Here is a 10,000-nt window from a genome sequence, read left to right as displayed (position 1 = left end):
AAAAAAAAAAAAAAAAAAAAAAAAAAAAAAGAAAAAAGAAAAACGATATTACTCGTCATTTATTCAAACAAAAATTGTAACAACTTTCCACGTTATTTATCGATCAACAAGATACTTAAGTATATAAAGAAAAAAAGTTCGCGAAGTTACATACACACGTGTTAATTTATACGTAAACCTAATAAATAAATACACGTTCTAACGATCGAAAAAGAGAGTGAGATAAAGAGAGACAGAGAGAGAGAGAGAGAAACAGAGAGAGAGAGAGAGAGAAAAGAATTTTTCCAAGTGAAAACTCGGAAGAAATAAAAAAAAAAAAAAAGAAAAAAAAATGTTCAAGTACTTCTCCGTCATCCTACTCTCTCCCTCTCCTTAGAGCTCGAAGAAGCTCTTTAACAGGAGTGAAAGTACTCGTCGCACATATATACATAATAGATATGTAGTTGTAACAAAAGGCAAGGAGAGGAGGAATCTTTCCTAAAGTTTGCCACAGTCGGTATCATGCGATATATCGGCTCTCGAGACTCGCTTGCTTATATATTCCTCCTCCTCCTCCCTCACGGAGGTTTCCAGCGTAAAACTCAACGTCGAGTCGTTTAGTAGGACTCCAGCGACGGAATACTCCTCTGCCTTTCGCGCTTTACTCATTCTTTCTTTCTCTTTCTCTTTCTCTCTCTTTCTTTCTCTAATCTATCTATCTATCTATCTATCTATATATCTAGCCATTTTAATCGGAGACGCGTGTGCGACTTTGAAAACGATTAAAAATTACGATTTTTTATAAATCGTGCATCGTTTGGCCGATCCATCGACTATCTATTTGGATCTTCGTAGCCACTTCGTTTTTGTGTAAGTAAACGTATATAATTGAATTGAATTTTTGAAGAGAAAAAAATTGTATATATATATATATATATATATATATATATATATTTCGAAGTATAATTTGTATTATTGATTATTTGATAGGATCTTATTATATATGAATATTTTATATCGTATTATGTAAATTTATAACGACTCATAAATTGTATAGATCTTCAAACGAATTATTAATAATAATTTCTCTATCTCTCTCTTTCTTTTTCTCTAATTTATCTATCTATCTCTCTATCTATCTATCTATCTTTGTATATATCTTTCAACCATGTCGCCATTTTAATCGGAGACGCGCATGCGATTTTTATAACCATTAAAAATTACATTACGATTTTTATTAATCGATTCGTCGTCTATTTATTTGGATCTTCGTAGACACTTCGTTTTTGTATAAGTTAACATGTAAAATTAAATTGAATCTTTGAAAAAAAAAAATATATATATATATAATTCGAAATAATTTATATCATTCATTATTCGATAGAATCTTATTATATATTAATATTTTATACTAGATAAATCTAGAACGATTCATAACTTGTATAGATCTTAAAACGGATTATTAATAACAATCTTTCTCTTTCTCTCTTTCTTGTATTATCAATCGACAAATTATATTCTTATAAATTTTTCTCGTAGAACGTTGTCGGAATCTGATTAAATTCTACGATCCTTGTTCGTGGACAATCTAATTGTGATACGGTTGATGAAAACCGCACTGATAATGGATAGATAAACAGTAATACTAATCGAGGTAGACTAGAATAATTCATTCATTTTGGTATTAGATCATCAACGATGGAACCGTTCATAATACCATTTGGATTATTCGTTAATGGGATTGATAATACCTGAATGTATTCGAAAAGACGAACGTTTGCGGATAATATCAATAATAATAATAATAATAATAATAATAATAATAATAATAATAATAATAATAATAATAATAATAATAATAATAAAATAATTAATATTATTATTATATAATATTATACGTTTTCGTGCGATGTTTTCTACGAACATTATTTAATACTAACTCCTAATTAAATTAGAAATAATCTTCTAATCGGAAATGATAAAAATCTTCAAGGTAATTTTTTTCTTCCTAATACCGATGTTTCCTATTCTCCTTTTCTTTCTTTCCTTTTTTCTCTTCTTCTTCTTCTTTTTATTTATTTATTTATTTATTTATTTATTTATTTATTACGTTTTCTTTTAAATCGTTCGAGGAAACATCGGCGCGCGTGAAACGAATTGAAAATCAATCGGTATGAATTTAGCGCGTACGAATATATACGAATGATCGTATATATTTGTAAGTATACGTAACTCATCGATCAATGACCTATCCTAACACAACTGTCCAATAGTGTATTTCCGTCTGTGCGCGTGGATATATTTTATGCGACACGCGATCGATTCGCGAGAACGTCAAGAGAGAAAGAGAGAGAGAGAGAGAGAGAGAGAGAGAGAGAGAGAGAGAGAGAGAAAGAGAAAGAACAAGACTCGTACTTATCTAGAATAATTATTACGATTTTTTTTTTGACAGTCAAGATTGATGATTACACGAATATTCACTTTGTTTTATAGTGTGTATAGTTTTCGTAAAGATTTTCGAAATAAATATTTAATGGATATTTCGAAATTTATTTTATATTTAAACTTTATATATATATATATATAATATATTGTATATAATACGTATATACATATACATATAGATTTATATATATATATATATAATATATTATATATACACGTGTCTATAGTCTTCGTAAGAATTTTCGAAATAAACATTTAATGGATATGTCGAAAACTCTTCCGACAATTTTTTTCTCTTTTATTTTCTTCGAAAAATCAATCGACGAAACAAATTAAAAAAGAAAAAGAAAAAATAAAAGAAAAAACAACGACTCACCTACTAACGTATCCGATAAATTATTTAATTATAATTAACGTCATATAGTATCTACGTATATTTTAAATCACGTTAAAAAAAATATATATATAATTCTAATTTATACCAAATTGATCCATAATCAATAAGTCTTATAAAACATAAAACAAACTTTGCAATTCTTAATATAAATAAAATCGAAAATATGAAACTTGACGTTCCTGAACAAAATTCAAATAAAACGAAAAAATACCTATATACATTTCTATAAATTCCAAATGAAACTATTAAAAATAACAACTGACTTTTTTTAAACAATTGACAAATGACGACTTACATATTTATATAGATAATCCCGTTTCATAATTTCGTTCTTACAACGTTACAAAGTCGAGGGACGCGATATAAACGAAACGCGATAACCGCGTTACGCTTCGAACTACATGCGTTACGGTTATCAAATTAGTATACGTGCATAGAGTAACGTGATATACTCAAGATGCAATTTCAGGATGTATCATAAATTGTAGGATAGAATGAACGTTAGAATTAATATCGTAATTTATGATATTAAAAAAAAAAAAAAAAAATCACCTTAATAACAAAAAGATAGTGTTATCGTACGAAACTAGTAAACTGGCACAAAATGTAAATGACACGCTTACAACGACTTACTTTTACCATTTCATTCCGTGATTCGAACGTCAAACGCGAGACGACACAATAACCCGAATGACAAACTTCCGATCGATATATACATATGTCTGTGTATATATATATTTATATGTATATATGTATATATATACGTATATATGTTTGCTGTAATGTAACTTACTTACTTTCACGATTCCCAAGAGTTTTCGAGGCCGACTCATTATGATTCCTACGCGCTTTGGCAAGATGCCACTAAGAATTTGTTTGTATACAGATTAAGGAGGCTCGATTCGAGAGAGATCATATTGAAATTATTCGGTGCAGATTTGTTTAACAATTGCGAGGAAAAGTGCTCGTTCTGATTTCTTTTGCCTTCTTTTTTTCTTTTTTGTTGTTTTCGTTTCTTCTTCTTTTTTTTTTTTTTTGTTTTGTTTATTTTTAGGAAGTAATTTTCAAAGAAATCGATAGATATTATATTATTTTTCTTTTGTTATAAAATAAGTATTTTTACACTCGATTTATATTCGATTTTACGTTGTTTTTAATCGATAGGATTTTTTTTTTTTTTTTTTTTTTTTTTATAATTATTACAACTGTATGATTTGATATTCAATTATGGAAAAAACATTACGTTAACTATATATATATATATATATATATTTTTTTTTTAAATAGAATATAAATTCAAATTATGAATTTTGATAAAAGAAAAAAGATCACAGCCGTATATATTTATTATTTCTAAACGATATTACTATATTAAAGAATTATATTAAATGTATTTATTTCTCGCGATTATGAAACAAATAAATGACAAGAACTCATGAAGATCTTATCTCACGAATCGATAAAATAAATTTTATCGACGAAAATAATATATATATATATATGTATTCCTATTAAAAATATATCAAATGATTACGAGTAAACAAATATTGTTATATGAAACAATTATATTAAAAATATCTCGTTCACAAGATTATAAAATAATCAAAGATAAACGACAATTTCATATCTTATTAAAAGAATAAAATAGATTTATCATTAAAAATAAAATTATTCCTGATAAAATGATTTCTAATGAACATCATATCAGACATCCTACCATATAAGAATATAATAAATTTCCAATTAAGTGATAATCTTTGCAAAAAAAAAAGAAAAAAGAAAAAGAAAAAAAAAACAAATCTCCGTAGATTATTTATCGCTTTAATTATTTTATTTCAACGTTCGTTTCCTCTATTATCCCCACACACACACACATACATGCATAAATTAAAATTGAAACGAAAGAAAACGAAAAAAGAAAAAAAAAAAATGTTTTTCTTTTTTTTTTTTTTTTTTTTTCCCCCACTTAATCTACAATTTCGAATTTGCGTTTAATATGGCCGCAAAACGTATTTAGGCGACCGATCCTTTCAACTTCGTTTACCGTTTAACGCTCGTTAAACTGTCGGCTTAAGCGGCGTAACGCTTCGCCGCAACGCGTTTCCTAGCCGCGATAGAGAGATGCATTCGCGGCCAAAGTAACAGTTTGAAAACTGTATCGAAGTTGCAGTACTGTTATAACAGGAAGTTGCACAAAACGATACAAATTATATTCATTATATTGTATTTTCCTCGAATCGAATATAAAAAAAAAACGACATATAAATAAATAAATAAATAAATATATATTATATTATATATATTATATATTTATATATTATATATATTATTATATAAATATATAAAATATGTATGTACATACATACATATATATATATATATATCTTCATTATATCGATCATTTTGGATATTTAACCAAACGATAAAGATGTTCCGATAAAAAATCAAAGTAACTTGTTTCGTTCTACACTATAATTTTAAATTGAACGAGTTTAACACGCATTGCGTGTTAATACATACATAAATGCATATATCGAAAAGAAAGGAATCGAATTTCCGATTTCTACGAGTGGTATTTTCAAGCCGCAAAGATACATATCTAATAGACACTTTTTAAAAGGAAGAAGAAGAAGAAGAAGAAGAAGAAGAAGAGAAAAAGAGAAAAAAGAAAGAAAGAAAGAAAGAAAGAAAGAAAGAGAAAGAGGCGTAGAAAAAAAAAAGGAGAAGCAAATACACACACGAACATACACAGGTACACACGTTGGAACGCAAAGATGGAAGATGAGAGTTCTCTCTCTTTTTCTCTGTCGAGTCGAGAGATCGAATGCGTTCGAGAAACGTGTTCGTGCCGATGATATTACCGTTAAGTTCGTTCGGTGAAATGTAAAAAAAACGAAAACTAAAACAAAAAAGAATAAAAGAAAAAAAAAAAGAAAAGAAAAAAGAAAGAAAGAAAAATCAGTCGGAGCGAAAGATAATCGTTTATTTATTTTCTAATCGTAAAATTAAATGCGGTCGAATTGGAACTGGAAGTGGTAAATGGAACGTTATCACTTGGAAAGTTAATTCAATGTGTTCTATATATCAATGCAGCTAGCCGATGACGTAACGAGAATTGGTGCAAGGCTCTCGATGCGTTTTCTATTGGAAAGAGAAAGAAAGATAGATAGATAGAGAGAGAGAGAGAGAGAGAGAGAGAGATGGAATACGAGAGCTATTATTTATAACGTAGTCAATATTAACTTCGATACCTTCAAAGTTTATTTCTATCGATCGCCTTGATACTATATATCTAACATTGACGAGTTTATAGTAATCACATGTGCGTGTAGGTTGCAAATTATTGCGTCAATTACCAATAATAACGAATATGATAGAAAGAAAAAGAAGAGAGAGAGAGAGAGAGAGAGAGAGAAAGAGAAGCGTGGACACATCTTGTCGGAATGACGCCTTGAAAATGCTTCCACAATGACCTCAAATACCAACGAGATAGATCCACGCTTCGCGAGATGTATCTATTGCAACACCTTGGCTATATATTAATTTTGCAATTGCTATGCAACTCCGAGATGTAAAGAAAAAATATGACTATGGTATGAAGTAGAAAAAAAGAAAAAAAAAAAAAAAGAGGAATTGTTTCTGTAATATTAACAAAAAGATAAATTAAATATTTCTAGCGAGATTCTTGCAAGTTATTTTATTTTATAAAGATAAAGAGTAAAAATGTAAAGGTATAAAATATGAAGTAAGATTTATAAAAGGTAAGATGTCAAAAAAAAAAAAAAAAAAATGAAATTATTAAAATGTAGAAAGTATAAAATATAAACTAAGATATAGTGTGTGTGTGTGTGTGTGTGTGTGTGTGTGTGTGTAAAAGTAAGTGATAAAAGTAGTAGAAATAATAAATAAAAATAGTAATGATAAATATATGAAATAAAATAAAATATTAAATATAAAGTATAATACTTATAAAGAAAACGAAAAGTTATCAATCCTCTATAATTAATATTACGATCTATAATTTGAAAATTATTCTATTACTTATATTAATATAATAATATTATAAAAAATTAAATAGAATGTATACTTGAAAAAAAAAAAAAAGAAATGATAAACTTCGAACCTTTTTGAATAGTAAAGTGACAATAAAAGTTTGCATCGACGAGATTTAATAAAACAGAAATAATATATACATATATATACACATATATATATAAACATAAATGTATTAACTTTAATATTGCACACATGCATGAAATCGATAGAAGATTTAATATTATCAATTTATTTACCTAAACGATGATAATGATATCAAATATCGATAAGAAGACTTTTTTATTTTCATGTTTCTTACGCGAGAAAAGAAAAACTATTTTCTTCTTTTATTGTTTACGCGAACAAAAAAGAAAAGAAAAAACAAAAAAGAAAAAAACAAAAAGAATAAAACATACGTACGTACAATGACGAAGTAAACTAAATACGCAGTTTAATAAACATTTTTAGGAATGTTCCCATTGATTTCAGATACAGAAAACACTTCAGATACACATTTACGATTGATTGAATGATAAATCAACATCATGAAAAGTCAACATAATACGTTATCTTTCAAGGATTGCAATTTTTTATGTGCACATATATATATATATTTATTTATTTATTTATTTATATATATATAGTTATACAATATATATATATATAATGAATTAAAAAATATATATATAATAAAATAAAATATAAAATATAAAATATAATACGTATAAAGACAAAGAAAAATTATTAATCTTTTATAATACTAAAAAATATATATAATACTTAAATTTATTATATATATATAATATATATATATATATATATATATATATTGTTATAATATATAATAATTTGTTATATGTATATAATATATGTATATTGTTGTAATATATAATATAGATATATATATAATAGTATAAGTATAAAATGATAAAAAAAAAACTAAAATTTTGTATCAAAATTTGCAAAATCTTACACAGTTTTTTAAATGACAAATAGAACATAGATTAACAGCCAACGTCCTGTTTCCCTTTCTCTCTTTTGTTAAAAACGAGAAAACAGAAATGAATGATAATGATAATAATAATAAAAAAGAAAGAAGGAAAGGAAAAGAAAAAAATCAGAAAGATGTCCGACGGCCCGTGTGAAAAGATGGTGTGTATTTTTAGTGCTCATTCATTTCTACAACGTCGAGCATACAGACACCCCAACGTTTTCCTTTAGGCATTTATTTCGGAGAACGATCTCGCGAGCAGATGTATCGTTACTGGCTTTAACCTCTAATAAATCCGTGGCGATTAGTTTTCCTTTCCCCCATACGCTAAAAAAGACGCTATGGCCGACTTGAAAAAGAAATAAAGAAGGATAAGGGCGTACTGAGTAAACCGGAAGAAAGAAAGAAAGAAAGAAAGAAAGAATAATCAAGGTTTTGACGTTTAAAATACATATACATAGATATGTATGTATATGTATGTACATACATATGTATTAAACATATGACAGTGATTGTAATAAAATTGCGTGACTTGACTATTCTGAAAATATCAAATCATTCAATTGATTTAAATATATATATATATATATATATATATATATATATATATTGATTTATATATATGTATGTATGTATGTATGTATATCTTTGAAATTATTCAATTGATTTGATTGTTCAGAGAAAAAATTATATTATCTGTTATTTATTAGATTGATCACTAAGTAATATCAGAATTTTTAAATTAGTATTTTATATCTCAATGAACAATAATAGTATTTTGTTATTTTTCTTTTTTTTTTTATTATTATTATTTTATATCTAAATAAGTAGGAACAATATATTTTTTATAATGTTTTTCATTCTTTAATATAAATTATTATTACTAATCTAAATAAATGACAATAGTATATTTTTCATAACGTTTCCTTTTTCTTTTCTTTTCTTTTTTTTTTATTATTATTAATTTATATTTAAATAAACAACGCTAATATTTTTTATTAAAAATTTCAATATTATTTATTGACCATATCATTATCGCTGTTATACCAATACTATTTATTAAAATATTATTATTTTATTAAGATATAAAATACTAGAAAAAAAATATATATATATATGTATAATATAATAATTCACTATTAAATGTAATTAATTTAATTAATAATATTATATATGTATATATTTTATGAAAAAGTGAGCCTTTCTAACAAGAAATATCTAATCTTTCACTTGACGTGCAAATATTGCACGTCATTCCGAAGACCCAACTATTAACACTGATGAATGCACATGCACCATGCACATAAATAAAAAAAAAAATATTACCATCCTTATTTCAACGACTTTCTACATGCGTTTAATAAACGTAAAGATGCGCTTTTACTTTCTGAAATGAAATCTATATGTTGATCAGTCTCTTCTTGGAAACTCTGCACTCTGAAGTTTTTATACATGCACTTATACATGTATGCATGTACATACATATTTAATTTCTTTTTTATTCTCCTTTTCTTTTTTTTTTTTTTCTTTTCTCCTATTCCGGAAAACCAACTTCACAGATCAACGAATCGTGAAACTTGTTTCGAGAGTGAACGATTAAAAAGAAAAAGAAAGACGGAGAGAAAAAAATGCGCATTTTAAATATAGCGAAGTGTAATAGAGTCGATGTTATCGATTTGATTTTTTAAAAAATAGATATCTCTTTTACAATAGAAAAAAGAAAAAAAGAAAGAAAATCTTAATTATCGCGTAGAAGCGTTTTCTTTTTTTTTTTTTATTCTCTTCTTTTTTTTTTATGTTACTATTAATAATGGAAACAAAGAACATATTTGACTCTTGACACTAGTCCAAAAAGTATGTACGTATATACGTACGTATGTATTGTACATATATATATATATATATATATATATATATGTAACTATACGTTAATTATATCGGTAATTAACGTACCTACGTTGGCATACGATATTATAATGTTTTTGTAGAAAATAGGAAGACTTTGACCGAAGTTTGTTCCTCCAAAGAGAAAATGCATATGTTTAGATATGGATTATATATATATATAATATAAAATATGTATAATATAAATTATATAATTAATATATTTAATATATAAAATAAAAAATATATAATACAAAATATATAATAAT

The 10,000-nt window shown here is 25.9% G+C and overlaps 1 protein-coding gene across 11 annotated transcripts in view; it reads left to right on the top strand.

Moving 5' to 3' along the window:
- The window catches only part of LOC122635994 (tropomodulin), a 63,826-nt gene that overhangs the window by 31,208 nt on the left and 22,618 nt on the right, over positions 1 to 10,000 (top strand). Inside the window, exons 1-2 of one of the 11 annotated variants that reach the window (XR_006328830.1) lie at positions 466 to 808; positions 1,229 to 1,269. The exons of 9 other annotated variants lie outside the window; for them this stretch is intronic. The gene's annotated coding sequence lies outside the window, so the exon portion shown is untranslated. Of the gene's footprint in view, positions 1 to 465; positions 850 to 1,228; positions 1,270 to 10,000 lie in introns of those variants that run through there. One more of the 11 variants, XR_006328828.1, reaches the window with a different exon arrangement.

Source organism: Vespula pensylvanica, chromosome 20 (assembly GCF_014466175.1).
Source record: "Vespula pensylvanica isolate Volc-1 chromosome 20, ASM1446617v1, whole genome shotgun sequence".
NCBI classification, from domain to species: Eukaryota; Metazoa; Arthropoda; class Insecta; order Hymenoptera; family Vespidae; genus Vespula; species Vespula pensylvanica.
Note: the sequence above shows the minus strand (reverse complement) of the source record. Positions and strands in the feature narration are given on the sequence as shown.